Source organism: Pseudophryne corroboree, chromosome 6 (genome assembly GCF_028390025.1).
Source record: "Pseudophryne corroboree isolate aPseCor3 chromosome 6, aPseCor3.hap2, whole genome shotgun sequence".
NCBI lineage: Eukaryota > Metazoa > Chordata > Amphibia > Anura > Myobatrachidae > Pseudophryne > Pseudophryne corroboree.
Window position 1 is genome coordinate 502,434,165 of NC_086449.1, and position 13,744 is coordinate 502,447,908.

General features: G+C 43.5%; 1 protein-coding gene across 5 annotated transcripts in view; it reads left to right on the forward strand.

Annotated features, from left to right (window-relative positions):
• Window positions 1-13,744, forward strand: part of PPP1R12A (protein phosphatase 1 regulatory subunit 12A) — a 342,147-nt gene that overhangs the window by 108,862 nt on the left and 219,541 nt on the right. The window lies entirely within an intron of this gene.

The window sequence follows — 13,744 nt, forward strand, 5'->3', positions numbered from 1 at the left end:
ATCAGCGGATAACCCTATATCCAAGGACAAGGGTGTCTCTCCTGTGGTGGTTACAGAGTGCACATCTTCTAGAGGGCCGCAGATTCGGCATTCAGTTTTGGATGTTGGTGACCACGGAGGCCAGCCCGAGAGGCTGGGGAGCAGTCACACAAGGAAAAAATTTCCAGGGAGTGTGATCAAGTCTGGAGATTTTTCTCCACATAAATATAGCTAAGGGTAAATTTATAATGCTCTAAGCTTAGCAAGACCTCTGCTTCAAGGTCAGCCGGTATTGATCCAGTGGGATAAAACATCACGGCAGTCGCCCACGTAAATAGACAGGGCGGCACAAGAAGCAGGAGGGCAGTGGCAAAAACTGCAAGGACTTTTCGCTGGGCGGAAAATCATGTGATAGCACTGTCAGCAGTGTTTCATTCCGGGAATGGAAACTGGGAAGCAGACTTCCTCAGTAGGCACGACCTCCACCCGGCAGAGTGGGAACTTCATGGGGAAGTTTTCCACATAATTGTAAACCGTTGGGAATTACCAAAGGTGGACATGATGGCGTCCCGTCTGAACAAAAAACGGGACAGGTATTGCGCCAGGTTAAGAGACCCTCAGGCAATAGCTGTGGACGTTCTGGTAACACCGTGGGTGTACCAGTCTGTGTATGTGTTCCATCCTCTGCTTCTCATACCCAAGGTATTGAGAATTATAAGACGTAGAGGAGTAAGAACTATACTCATGGCTCCGGATTGGCCAAGAAGGACTTGGTACCCGGAACTTCAAGAGATGCTCACAGAGGACTTATGGCCTCTGCCGCTAAGAAGGGACTTGTTTCAGCAAGTACCATGTCTGTTCCAAGACTTACCGCAGCTGCGTTTGACGGCATGGCGGTGGAACGCCGGATCCTAAGGGAAAAGGCATTCAGGAAGAGGTCATTCCTACCCTGGTCAAAGCCAGAAAGGAGGTGACCGCACAACATTATCACCACATGTGGCGAAAATATGTTGCGTGGTGTGAGGCCAGGAAGGCCCCACGAAGAAATTTCAACTCGGTCGATTCCTGCATTTCTTGCAAACAGGAGTGTCTATGGGCCTCAAATTGGGGTCCATTAAGGTTCAAATTTCGGCCCTGTCGATTTTTCTTCCAGAAAGAAGTGGCTTCAGTTCCTGAAGTCCAGAAGTTTGTCAAGGGAGTATTGCATATACAACCCCCTTTTGTGCCTCCAGTGGCACTGTGGGATCTCAACGTAGTTCTGGGATTCCTCAAAACACATTGGTTTAAAACCAGTCAAATCTGTGGATTTGAAGCATCTCACATGAAAAGTGAACATGCTCTTGGACCTGGCCTGGACCAGGCGAGTGTCAAATTGGTGGTTTTTTTCTCAAAAAAGCCCATATCTGTTTGTCCATTCGGACAGGGCAGAGCTGCGGACTCGTCCCCAGTTCTCTCCCTAAGGTGGTGTCAGTGTTTCACCTGAACCAGCTTATTGTGGTGTCTTGCGCCTACTAGGGACTTGGAGGACTCCAAGTTGCTAGATGTGGTCAGGGCCCTGAAAATATAGGTTCCAGGACGGCTGGAGTCAGGAAAACTGACTTGCTGTTATCCTGTATGCACCCAACAAACTGGGTGCTCTTGCTTTTAAGCAGACTTTTGCTAGTTGGATGTGTAATACAATTCAGCTTGCACATTCTGTGGCAGGCCTGCCACAGCCAAAATATGTAAATGCCCATTCCACAAGGAAGGTGGGCTCATCTTGGGCGGCTGCCCGAGGGGTCTCGGCTTTACAACTTTGCCGAGCGGCTATTTAGTCAGGGGCAAACACGTTTGTAAAATCCTACAAATTTGATACCCTGGCTAAGGAGGACCTGGAGTTCTCTCATTCGGTGCTGCAGAGTCATCCGCACTCTCCCGCCCGTTTGGGAGCTTTGGTATAATCCCCATGGTCCTTTCAGGAACCCCAGCATCCACTAGGACGATAGAGAAAATAAGAATTTACTTACCGATAATTCTATTTCTCGGAGTCCGTAGTGGATGCTGGGCGCCCATCCCAAGTGCGGATTATCTGCATTACTTGTACATAGTTACAAAAATCGGGTTATTATTGTTGTGAGCCATCTTTTCAGAGGCTCCGCTGTTATCATACTGTTAACTGGGTTCAGATCACAGGTTGTACAGTGTGATTGGTGTGGCTGGTATGAGTCTTACCCGGGATTCATAAATCCTTCCTTATTGTGTACGCTCGTCCGGGCACAGTACCTAACTGAGGCTTGGAGGAGGGTCATAGGGGGAGGAGCCAGTGCACACCACCTGATCCTAAAGCTTTACTTTTTGTGCCCTGTCTCCTGCGGAGCCGCTATTCCCCATGGTCCTTTCAGGAACCCCAGCATCCACTACGGACTCCGAGAAATAGAATTATCGGTAAGTAAATTCTTATTTTCTTGTAATTGAACTGAGCCCAGCCATTTATAAATTTATGAAAATTGTTTCACAATGCGATTAGCGTTAGTGAGATCTGGAAAATTGTGAGACCACGCCTCCCAAACTTTCTGCCATAACTCATCAGAAGATGAGGTCACTAGATCATTATAAAGATACCTGAATGAGCTTTGAGAAATTAAAGCAAAAAGAGAATACAGCAGATGGATTAAAAGAATCATAAGTCATAGGTACCCAAAACTTTCTTACTGTTTTTATAATGCCTTACTTGTAAAAATAAAGAATTGTGAGTTTGGGATATCATATACATCTTTCATTTGTTGAATCGATAATAAGTCACCCCCTTGATCAAAAATATTATGAAACAGTGCTATTCCTTTTGATTTCCAGGAGAGTAGATATGGGGTCATTAGAGAAGGTGGTAAATCCGGGTTACCCCAGAGGGGCAAATAGTTAGTTAAGAAGGGATTTGTGCCCATGCGTTTGTGAATAACTGACCACGCTCTGTAAGTGTCTCTAAAAAAATATTATGTTTGACCCTCTCAGGCAGCTTGTTCCTTGGTAAATGCAGTAATGCTGTCTCAGAGTAAGGGTTAAATAGCGCTTCCTCCAAAGATAAGTTAGTGAAGTGGGAGCGGGTTAGATACCAATCAGATATGTATCGGAACACGGCTGCACAGGAAAAGGTAGAGATATCGGGTAGACCAAGCCCATCCTTTTCCTTGGGTAAGAGCAATCCTTCCCTAGCAATTCTCATTTTTTATTATTCCGTATACATTTTTGAAACACACTATTACACTTATTTTGATCTGACTTGGTCAGAAATAAAGGCAACATTTGAAGTACAAAAGACAATTTGGGGAACAGCACATTCTTTGTGACAGCCACCAGACCCAGTAAAGATAAAGGTAACCGCATCCAATTTCTGGCAAGTTTGGTAATGCGTGTAATTATAGGGGGAAAATTAGCTGAATTTATATTTTGAATGGAAGGCGTAATAGAAATACCTAAGTATTTCAGTTGTTTTGAAACAACATGAAATGAGGAAAGGGCTGGGCAGGAGGGCAGAAGATCTGGCCTAGTTAGAGGAAGTATTTCCGACTTCACGGTGTTAACTTTGTACCCTGCAAAAGAGCTGAAATTGGAAATTTCAAATAAAATAGCTGGGATGGAAATGGAAGGCCGCGACACAAATAATAACATATCATCCGCGAACAGTGACAATTTTAAGATCTTCCCTACCTTAATACTTGTAAACAAAATATTCACTCGCAAAGCTATAGCTAGAGGTTCCAATGCAAGTGCAAATAGAAGCGGTGAAAGGTGGCAACCTTGCCTAGTTCCCCTATGGACACAGATGGGATCTGAAATAAAGTTATTAGCCAGTGCCTTAGAAGTGGAAGCAGAATTCAACAATTGGATTAGGTCAAACGCTTTCTCTGCGTCAAGCGTTAATGGGAGATGGAGATCATTTACATGAATATCATCCAAATGTTGTAGAACAGCTAGAACTTTCCGTATATTAGTAACCGCATTGCGGCCCCAAACAAAGCCCGTCTGGTCTTGGTGTACCAGGGATGGGACCACGTGTTTGATCTGCTCCGCAATAATCTTTGTAAAAAGCTTGTAATCTGCGTTCAGTAATGAAATGGGGCGATATGAACCTGGTTTTGGCAAAACCTTAATGGTGTCATTAAAGTAGGGGGGAAGCTTATTATCTGTAAGAAAATAATTAGAAAAATTAGTGAGGGGTAGGGAGAGAAGATTTGGAGGATCCTATAAAATTCCCCAGTATACCCGTCCGGACCCGGGGATTTACCAAGTTTTAAGATTTTAAATAGCCAAAATCTCCTCATTTTCCGAGATAGGGCAAATCAAGGCTGCGCATTGGGATTCTGTTAATGCGGGAAGATAAATTTTACTCCAAATTTTTTTTATTAGCGACATCTATTGGTCTTGAGTATATAATTCGGAGTAAAATGAGTGTAGAATGGTAATAATGGACTGTCCTGTTGTATGTGGCACACCCATTGAATCTTTCAAAGATAAAATAGTAGAGCTAGTCCTTTCGCTCCTCAAAAGATTAGAAAGTAGTTTACTGTTTTTGTTGCCGTATTTATGTAACAAGAATCTATAGGACTTGACCCCAACATCACCCATTTGTTGCATCAGAGGATCAAAAGTTTAATTTAGTTTCTTAATAGCGTGACTTATGGGGGATGGATCTTGTCTCAGGTCTCAATACGCCTGTGTTAGAGCCGCTTGAGACTCAAGGATCAAGGATTGTCTGTGTTTTTTTATAGTGGGAGGTAAAGGACAAAATTTGTCCCCGGAGAACCGCTTTACCAGTTTGCCAATACAGAGCCGGGTCAGAGATGTGTGTAGAGTTTGAACATATAATCATTCCAGGTAGTCTGAAGCATATCCTTAAACGAGGTGGAGGATGCCAGGGAGGAAGGAAAGCACCAAAGTTTATACCCGCCTGAGGGGGCCAAAGGTGACAAGGTTAACCAAATGAGAGTATGATCCACCAACCCCAGGGTTTCTACACCTGAGCTATCTATTTTAACTGCCAGTTCTGAGGCTGGCAGCAAACAGTCAATTCTAGTACATAGCATGGGAAGCTGAATAATAAGTAAAATTCCTATCAATTGTATGCTGCACCCGCCAAATATCTACCAAGTGTAATTTACGTATCAAATAAGAAATACCAAACTTACGCATTGGGTAAGGTGAGGAAGCAGTCGTTTGTCTATCCATAAACTGATCTACAACCATATTTAAATCACCACCGAGAATAATTGGGGAATCCAAATGAGGGTACAATAAATTGACAATATTAGTAAATTTCCTATTGTATGATGTGGGTGCATATAAGTTACAGAAAACATAATGTATACCATGAATTTTAGCTTTTGTCAATACATAGCGGCCATTCGGATCCGATCTATGCAGAGATATATTTAAGGGTACAGCTTTCTTTTCCAAAATAGCTACGCCTCTAGACTTCAAATTATAGGAAGCAGAAGTCGCCATTTTAAATCCCAGCATAGATCATTTTTATGTTCTAAGTCAGTCAGGTGTGTCTCCTGCAAAAAAGAAGATGGCTATCTTGTGAAGATTTAAATATGAAAGAAGCTTGTGCCGTTTAACCGGGGAGTGGATACCCTGCACATTCCAAGAGCATATTTTGAGGTCATTCATTGTATAAAAAAACTCCAGAGTAAATCCGCAGAGATCAGAATCCAAACCGCGTCAATATTATACATTTTCCAAAAGTAATCCATCCAATTCACAAAAACATTTTGCCACATATGATGCAATCCAACAGATATATAAAAAGGATACGAGAGGGGGGTGGAGAATATAAAAAAAGATAGGAAAAGGAGAGAGAGAGAGAAATGTCCGCCAAAGCTAAATCCTACACCAGCAGGCGGTGAAAAAAGACAAAGCGGCAAACAGAACCGTTATGTCCACAGAGAACCACATAACTAAACAAGGAGAATAACTAGATTTCAAGTCAGATAATCCCAGCCTCCGAACCATACAGCATAACATATAAACCAAAATATTATGTAAAATGCATGTTATACACAATATATAATATGTAACATTACATAAGCAGCTGCAATATGTAACTAATGGCAATATTGCAGTAATCCTGAACAGAACCTCGAAGGAGTATGCTGATTACGGACCCGTAGGTCAATCAATCAAAAACTTTCACTCAGCCAAAAGAAGGCCATTGCGACATTGAAAGCCCCAACTTCAAGTAGACCTGAGGATAGGAGTTGCCGTGTCCTCGTCCAAATAGGCCATAGCATCCGCCGGCTCCATAAAATCTTTAAAGTCTTGAAAGTCCAAACCTGTAAATATTTGCAGTCTCGCAGGAAAAAGGTGGTCAAATTTTACGTTGTAATTGAACTAGTCGAGAGCAAACGGGACATATCTTTACGTGCTTTGGTCACCTCAGCGGAGTAGTCCTGGAATAAGAGTAAGCGATTGTCTCGCCATTCCAAAGATTTAAGTTTTACGTGCAGCAGTCCAGATCATTGATATGTGAGCAAAATTGAGACTAAAGATAATTACTCTGGGGCGCCTAGTATCTCTGACAGGGCCAAGTTGGTGAGCCCGTTCCACCGCAAAATCTTTCAACGTGTCTTGGAGGTCCAACAGATGCAGAAGATCTTTAGATAAGAATTTGTATAAATCAGGTCCTTTAACGGATTCTGGGAGGCCTACTACTCTCAAACTATTGCGCCTGGAGCGATTTTCCAAATCTACTTTGTTAGAGAGGCGGAGAGTGTGTTTCCGTTCCTCCTAAAGTTGCTGCTGTAACTCATGAAGTGTTTGTTCATGTTCCTCTATTTTGTTTTGGTTTTCCACAACTTGCAAGTCGGTGGATTCCAATTGGGATTTTATATCCTTGATGGCATCGGCAAATTTTGTAGCTTGTTTATCCAATAGGGGTGTTATAGTAGCAGTTATAGCCCTAACCACGTCATCATAACTCAAGTGCAACCATGAGAAGATTGAGATGAAGCCGGGCCTCCTTGTTTCGAGACGGAAGCATCTGATGCATTAATATTCTCCCACTTTTTACCCGGCTTGCCTGTAACGGGTCTCATCGGTGTTGCGGGTGTCACAAACTTCTCCATTACAGATTCAGCAATCAACAACAGATGAGGTCCTGTACAGGGCAGATATGTATGAAAAAGCTGTAGACAATCAACCATGACTTGATCAGAAAGGAGACAAGAAATACCTCAGAAAAAACATGCAATTGGGTACATCAGCAGGAATGTACAGGACATGAAAAATGCAGAGGAGGTACAGTCATATACAGCCATTAATATCCTGAAAAGAGCACAGTCCAGAAAAAATTATAGAAACATTGGAGGCTGGGAATTCAGTCAGTATACTACATATCAATATTTATGGCTCCCATCTTCTGAGCCAAACATAGAATGCAGGCAAATGCTGCAAGGGGGTAGAGGGAGAGTAAGTATGTCTTGCAGTGTGCACTGTGTTTATAGCAGCACAGGGAGAGAGGGTAAAATGGCGCCCAGCAGCGCAGCACAATACCTCTGGTATTACAGGACAGAGCCAGGTACCTCCACTTCATACGTCCTCCCAGTCCTAGGAGATTCCCAGCACCCATCCTCTGCACCCTAGGAGAGGCCAGCTGCTCCCAGAGCGATCCGGTAAGGTGCAGTGGGAGTGTGGGCGCGACATCACCAGCTGCAGGCCGCGGTCCGGAGCTTCCAGGAGGCCGCAGTGTGTGATCCGCCGGCAGCGTGCACTGGTTCCTCCTTCGCTTTCTCAGGCGGATCAGCGGAGACCGGGGGGGCTGTTAGATGGTCACCGGGCAGGGGAGACCGGGTGGGAGCGGGGAAATGCAGGTATTAATGCTCCGTGGCACGGAGCTCCACAATGCTGCAGCCGCTCGCTTCAGCGTCCAGGCCACACACCCATAATTTAGGTTTTTAATGCAGTTTTATGCAAACGTATCGTGGGTTCTGTTTTGGCCCTTGTTAAATCGAAAGTGGTGCCACTGTTAACATTTACCTCTAGCTGAAACTCTGATACTCTTAGGATTTCAGTTTGTCTGACTAGTATCCAAGTTGATTCCCAACCTAATTTAATTGGCCACTGTAAACTAAACAATTTCCTGCATAAATGTAGTCAAAAGAATCAAGCCTGCGCTGTGAGTTCCTTAAGAAAACAAAAACCAAGCTGTATTAAATTAAGATTACTATGATTGTCACAATGCTTACTGAATAAAAATTACATTAATTAATTGGCTTGGAACTATAAATGTAATACTGTTAACAGTTTTCTTAAAAGAAATACAGCATTTATCATAGCATACTCATGTACACTTGCTCTGCCACCTGTGGAAGGCTAGAAAGTGTCTACATTTTTTCAGTAAAAACTTTAGCACCAAGAGCAAGCAATTTCTTAAAACACTCTAAATAAAACTTGTTTTCTTATCCGAAAACTGTTATTTATTGATACTTTTATGACCCCGGCATATTATGTTGCACTTTGCAATTGCTGGAGTGTGTAAAAAATGCAAAGTAAGAATGCTTTCAAACAAAGAAGTGCTAATAGTTTATTTTTGTCAACTAGCAAAATGAATAAACAAGAGAAATCTAAATCAAATCTGTATTTGGTGTGACTACCCTTTGCCTTCAAAATAGCATAAGATCTTCTAGGTATACTTGCACACAGTTTTTGAAGGAACTCTGCAGAGAGGTTGTTCAAAACATCTTGGAGAACTAACCACAGATCTTCTGTAGAAGTAGGTTTGCTCAAATCCTTCTGTCTCCATGTAATCCCAGACAGACTCAATGTTGGGATCAGGGCTCTGAGGGGGCCATATCGTCACTTCTAGGACTCTTTGTTCTTTACGCTGAAGATAGTTCTTCATGCCATTGGCTGCATGTTTGGGGTCATTGTCCTGCTGTAGAATACATTTGGAACCAATCTGATGCCATGTTGATGGTATTGCATGATGGAAAAGTACCTGCCTGTATTTCTCAGCATTGAGGACACCATTAATCCTGACCAAATCCCTAATCCGCTAATGCATGCCACCTATCCTGACTGATTACTTCCTCCCACTCCTACCTTCAAGATTTCTCACGTGCTGTTCCCTTTCTCTGGAATTCTCCCTCAGACTCCCCACCTCTCTATAAAACTTCAAACGGGCTCTCAAGACCCACTTCTTCACTAAACCCAGCCGAATCTCATACTAACCCTCTGGTCCACCCTCACGGTCTACCCCATCTGTGCCACCCCTGGCTATCCCTCCCCTTTAAGAATGCAAATTCTCATGAGCAGGGCCCCCAACCCTCATGTGCTTATCCTTCTCTTACTTAAACCACCCACGACTGCACCTAATCCCGTTTTCTGTCACTCTGATACTTATGTCAGTGTTTTTTACCCTGTACTTGTCCTATATTGTCTTAAACTGTAAGTCACTATTGTCCTGTTTTGATTTATGTAGGTACTCTGTAATTGAGCGCTGCGGATCCCTTGTGGAGCGATATAAAGGATAATAACTCCAGTTGCTGAAATGCAGCCCCAAACTTGCAAAGAGCCTTCACCATGCTTCACTGTCGCTGCTACAGACGCTCATTATTGTACCGCTCTCCAGCCCTTTGGAAATCAAGCTGCCTTCTGTTACAGCCAAATATTTAAAATTTTAACTCCCACCTCCAGTTTTATATGTTTTTGTGTATAGTTGAGTTGCTTGGCCATATTTTGCACGTGGAAGGTATGGCTTTTCGACTACAATTCTTCTACGAAGACCACTTCTGTCCAGACTTCTCCGAACAGTAGATGGGTGTACCTGGTTCCCACTGGTTTCTGCCAGTTCTGAGCTAATGTCACTGCTGAACATATTCCGATTTCAAAGGGAAGTAAGCATGTTTTTCATCTGACGCACTAAGTTTTCTTGGCTGACTGCTGCGTCTATGGTCCTTAACTTTGACAGTTTCTTTGTGCTTCTTCAAAAGAGCATGAACAACACATTTTGAAACACCAGTCTGCTTTGAAATTTTTTGCCTGAGAAAGAACTTGCTGATGCAGTTTAACTACCTTTTGTCTTGTTACTGTGCTAATGGTTTATGATTTGTAACATGAAAGAGTTTTCCACAACTTCACCTTTGTAGCAGAGTTTGGATGTTCCTCACCCAGTTTTAAACATCCTACACCGCTGTTTCTGTTTCAGTTAATGTGTTTCAACCTACATATAAAAATGATGCTCATTATCACCTGTTTGGTATGATTGGTTAATCATTCACCTTACTATAATTAGTGTTCACTCTAGGATTTTTTTAGGGCAGGGTGCTGATCACGGGGAGGGCACATTTTTCATTCGTGAGGGCACATTTTTCATTCGTGAGGGCACATTTTTAAGTTAGAAGGGCCAAATCAGGTACATACTATAATGCTTGGTGCTCCCATTCCTATAGGTGAAAGCATGGACAGTGCGCGCCGGAGGCGTGCAGCAAAAATTTAGGGGAGTTGTTTCGTGGGGAAGGGGCGTGACCACATAATAGTACCAAATCACATTATACCACACAATAGTGCTGCTTATACACATTGCACCAGGTAGAACCTCCTATACACACTGCGCCAGGTAGAGCACGTTATACATATTGCGCCAGATAGAGCACGTTATACACATTGCACCAGGTAGAACCTCCTATACACACTGCGGCAGGTAGAGCAGGTTATACATATTGCGCCAGGTAGAGCACGTTATACACATTGCACCAGGTAGAACCTCCTATACACACTGCGCCAGGTAGAGCACGTTATACATATTGCGCCAGATAGAGCACGTTATACACATTGCACTAGGTAGAACCTCCTATACACACTGCGCCAGGTAGAGCACGTTATACATATTGCGCCAGATAGAGCACGTTATACACATTGCACTAGGTAGAACCTCCTATACACACTGCGCCAGGTAGAGCACGTTATACATATTGCGCCAGGTAGAGCACGTTATACACATTGCGCCAGGTAGAGCACGTTATACACATTGCACCAGGTAGAGCACGTTATACACATTGCACCAGGTAGAACCTCCTATACACACTGCGCCAGGTAGAGCACGTTATACATATTGCGCCAGATAGAGCACGTTATACACATTGCACCAGGTAGAACCTCCTATACACACTGCGGCAGGTAGAGCACTGAGGCACACTGCACCAGGGAGAGAACACTGAGGCACACTGCACTAGGGAGAGAACACTGAGGCACACTGCACTAGGGAGAGAACGCTGAGGCACACTGCACTAGGGAGAGAACACTGAGGCACACTGCACTAGGGAGAGAACACTGAGGCACACTGCACCAGGGAGAGAACACTGAGGCACATTGCACCAGGGAGAGAACACTGAGGCACATTGCACCAGGGAGAGAACACTGAGGCACACTGTAACAGGGAGAGAACACTAGGAGGAAGGGGAGGACGGGCACAGGGCAGATGCAGAGCGGCACTCACAGTTGCGGAGGAAAGCGCTGTGCCGGGTCAGCGGGGTCGGTCTCTTGATGCTGACGGCGGAGCCCAGGTCAGCGCGCAGCGCCATGGTGAGGGGGAATCAAACCATGCCGGAGGACTGGCGGGAGACACCGCAGGCTCTGATTGGCTGCTCCTCCCCACTGCACGCTGGCCCTGTCTCCGCCTTCAGCTGAGAGCTATCAGCGCGGCGGGGGGGAGAAGTGACAGCGCGGCGGGGGGGAGAAGTGACAGCGCGGCGGGGGGGAGAAGTGACAGCGCGGCAGGGGAAAGAAGTGACAGCGCGGCGGGGGAAAGAAGTGACAGCGCGGCGGGGGGAGAAGAGCAGTCCTTAGCAGGGCGGCAGGGCGGGCACAAACGGGCAGGGCGGCATTCTGTCACTCAAAAAAGGGGCAGGGCGCAGCGCCCTGCAAAAGAAGCTTAGAGTGAACACTATATAATGCTACAAATTCCCTGACTTTGTGCAGGTATACCTAGAAGAATTGATGCTGTTTTGAAGACAAATGGTGGTCACACCAAATATTTGATTTATATTTCTCTTCTGTTTATTCATTTTAAACTTTAATTGAGAAAAATAAACTATTGACACTTCTATTTTTGAAAGCATTCTTACTTGACAGCATTTTTTCCACACCTGCCTAAAACTTTTGCAGGTGTGGCAGATTTTATTAATTGATGACTTAGTGATGTTTTGAGGTATTTCTCCCTACTCCCCTCTAGGAAATATACCTACTCTTGTTATGACCACAATTTTTGCTTTTCATGCCCAGGAAATCTCCTAAACTTTCTGTGAACTGGGCAATATGCCATGATTGACTGGCTATCAATGACACAAGTTTCTCTCAGTAAACCGTGCTAACCAAGTGACAAAAAGCAGGACTCTGGAGCATATGTGATGATATCTTAACCACTTGTTTGCAAAGTTATATAAAACTATTCATATCTATGGCTGCACATATTTTCATAATTTGAATAGACCGATGTTGTGTTAATTTTAGATTTCAAAAAGTAGCTTAGAGGATTGGAAATAAAGATTCACTCACCCCCTAGATTTAAAGTAGAGTAGACACAAGACAATTAAATATGTGACTGATATGTTAGACATTGAACTTTTTTATACAGACACTTTGACACTAATGTTGTAGAGATGGTGGTTGGCCTGCTTAAACTGAGAAACCTAGAATTTGAAGACAGATAAGAAACACTTGGCACTTCTAGTCTGCCAGTGTTCAAAAAAACGCTTGGGTTCATTGTGTTGGGAGCCAATTAACCTTTTAAGTACTTTTTGGGTGGTGGGAGAAAACCGGAAGACCCAGAGGAAACCCACGCAAGTACGGGGAGAATATACACACTCCAGTATGGTTAGCAGTAATGCTAACCATTGTACCATCTGTATTGCCCTACATAATGCTGTGGTTTGTGATACTGTTTGTATTTATGCTATTATATAATGGAATCGGCATATGAAGCTATGAGCTCCGTAATATTATCTTTAGAAATCCGGACCAGTATATGAAACAATCACTCAGATAACAAACCAATAGGCACTATATAAAGATTTACTATAGTAACACTTCAGTATTTTGTAAGTGGTGCCATGACTGAACAAAGATTTCATCATGTCACAAAGAACCATTCTATTTTAGTGGATTAACCGCTCTGATCATTCACCTGTGTCGCTATAGAAAATATATGCGCTGCAAATGTAGAAATCAAAGAAATATATCTCCGTTAATCATAAGACCTTATAAGAGTGTGGTACTGGATACTAAAGTCACCTCATCAATACTCGCAAAGTAAAATGCTAATACTAGCATTGACTAGATACCATAAGCCAGTGGTTTCCAAACTTTTTTGAATCACGGCGCCCTAGAATATCAGAATTTTTTTCACGGCACCCCTAGGCCAAAAATTTCTTATTGAGAAATTTAGAAAGAAATATTACATTAAGTAGATCGCGTTTATATGTCATCCTTAGAGTCAGTTGTGTGGTGAGGGATAAAATTTGCTTCTGTATATCCCCACATTTTATGATTGAAAGCTACTAGCACTAGTTTTGCCTATTATATTTACCATGAATAATTTGAATTGGTCCTGGACCACCAACCCAGGGCACCCCTGCAAGTGTCCCGAGGCACCCCTGCAAGTGTCCCGAGGCACCCCAGGGAGCCACGGCACACAGTTTGGGAACCTCTGCTATAAGCAAATCGAGAGCTAGCGTGTATGCATTTGAGATGTTTGTGTTCTTTTCTCCTTTTCAAGTGTATTGGTAAAAATACA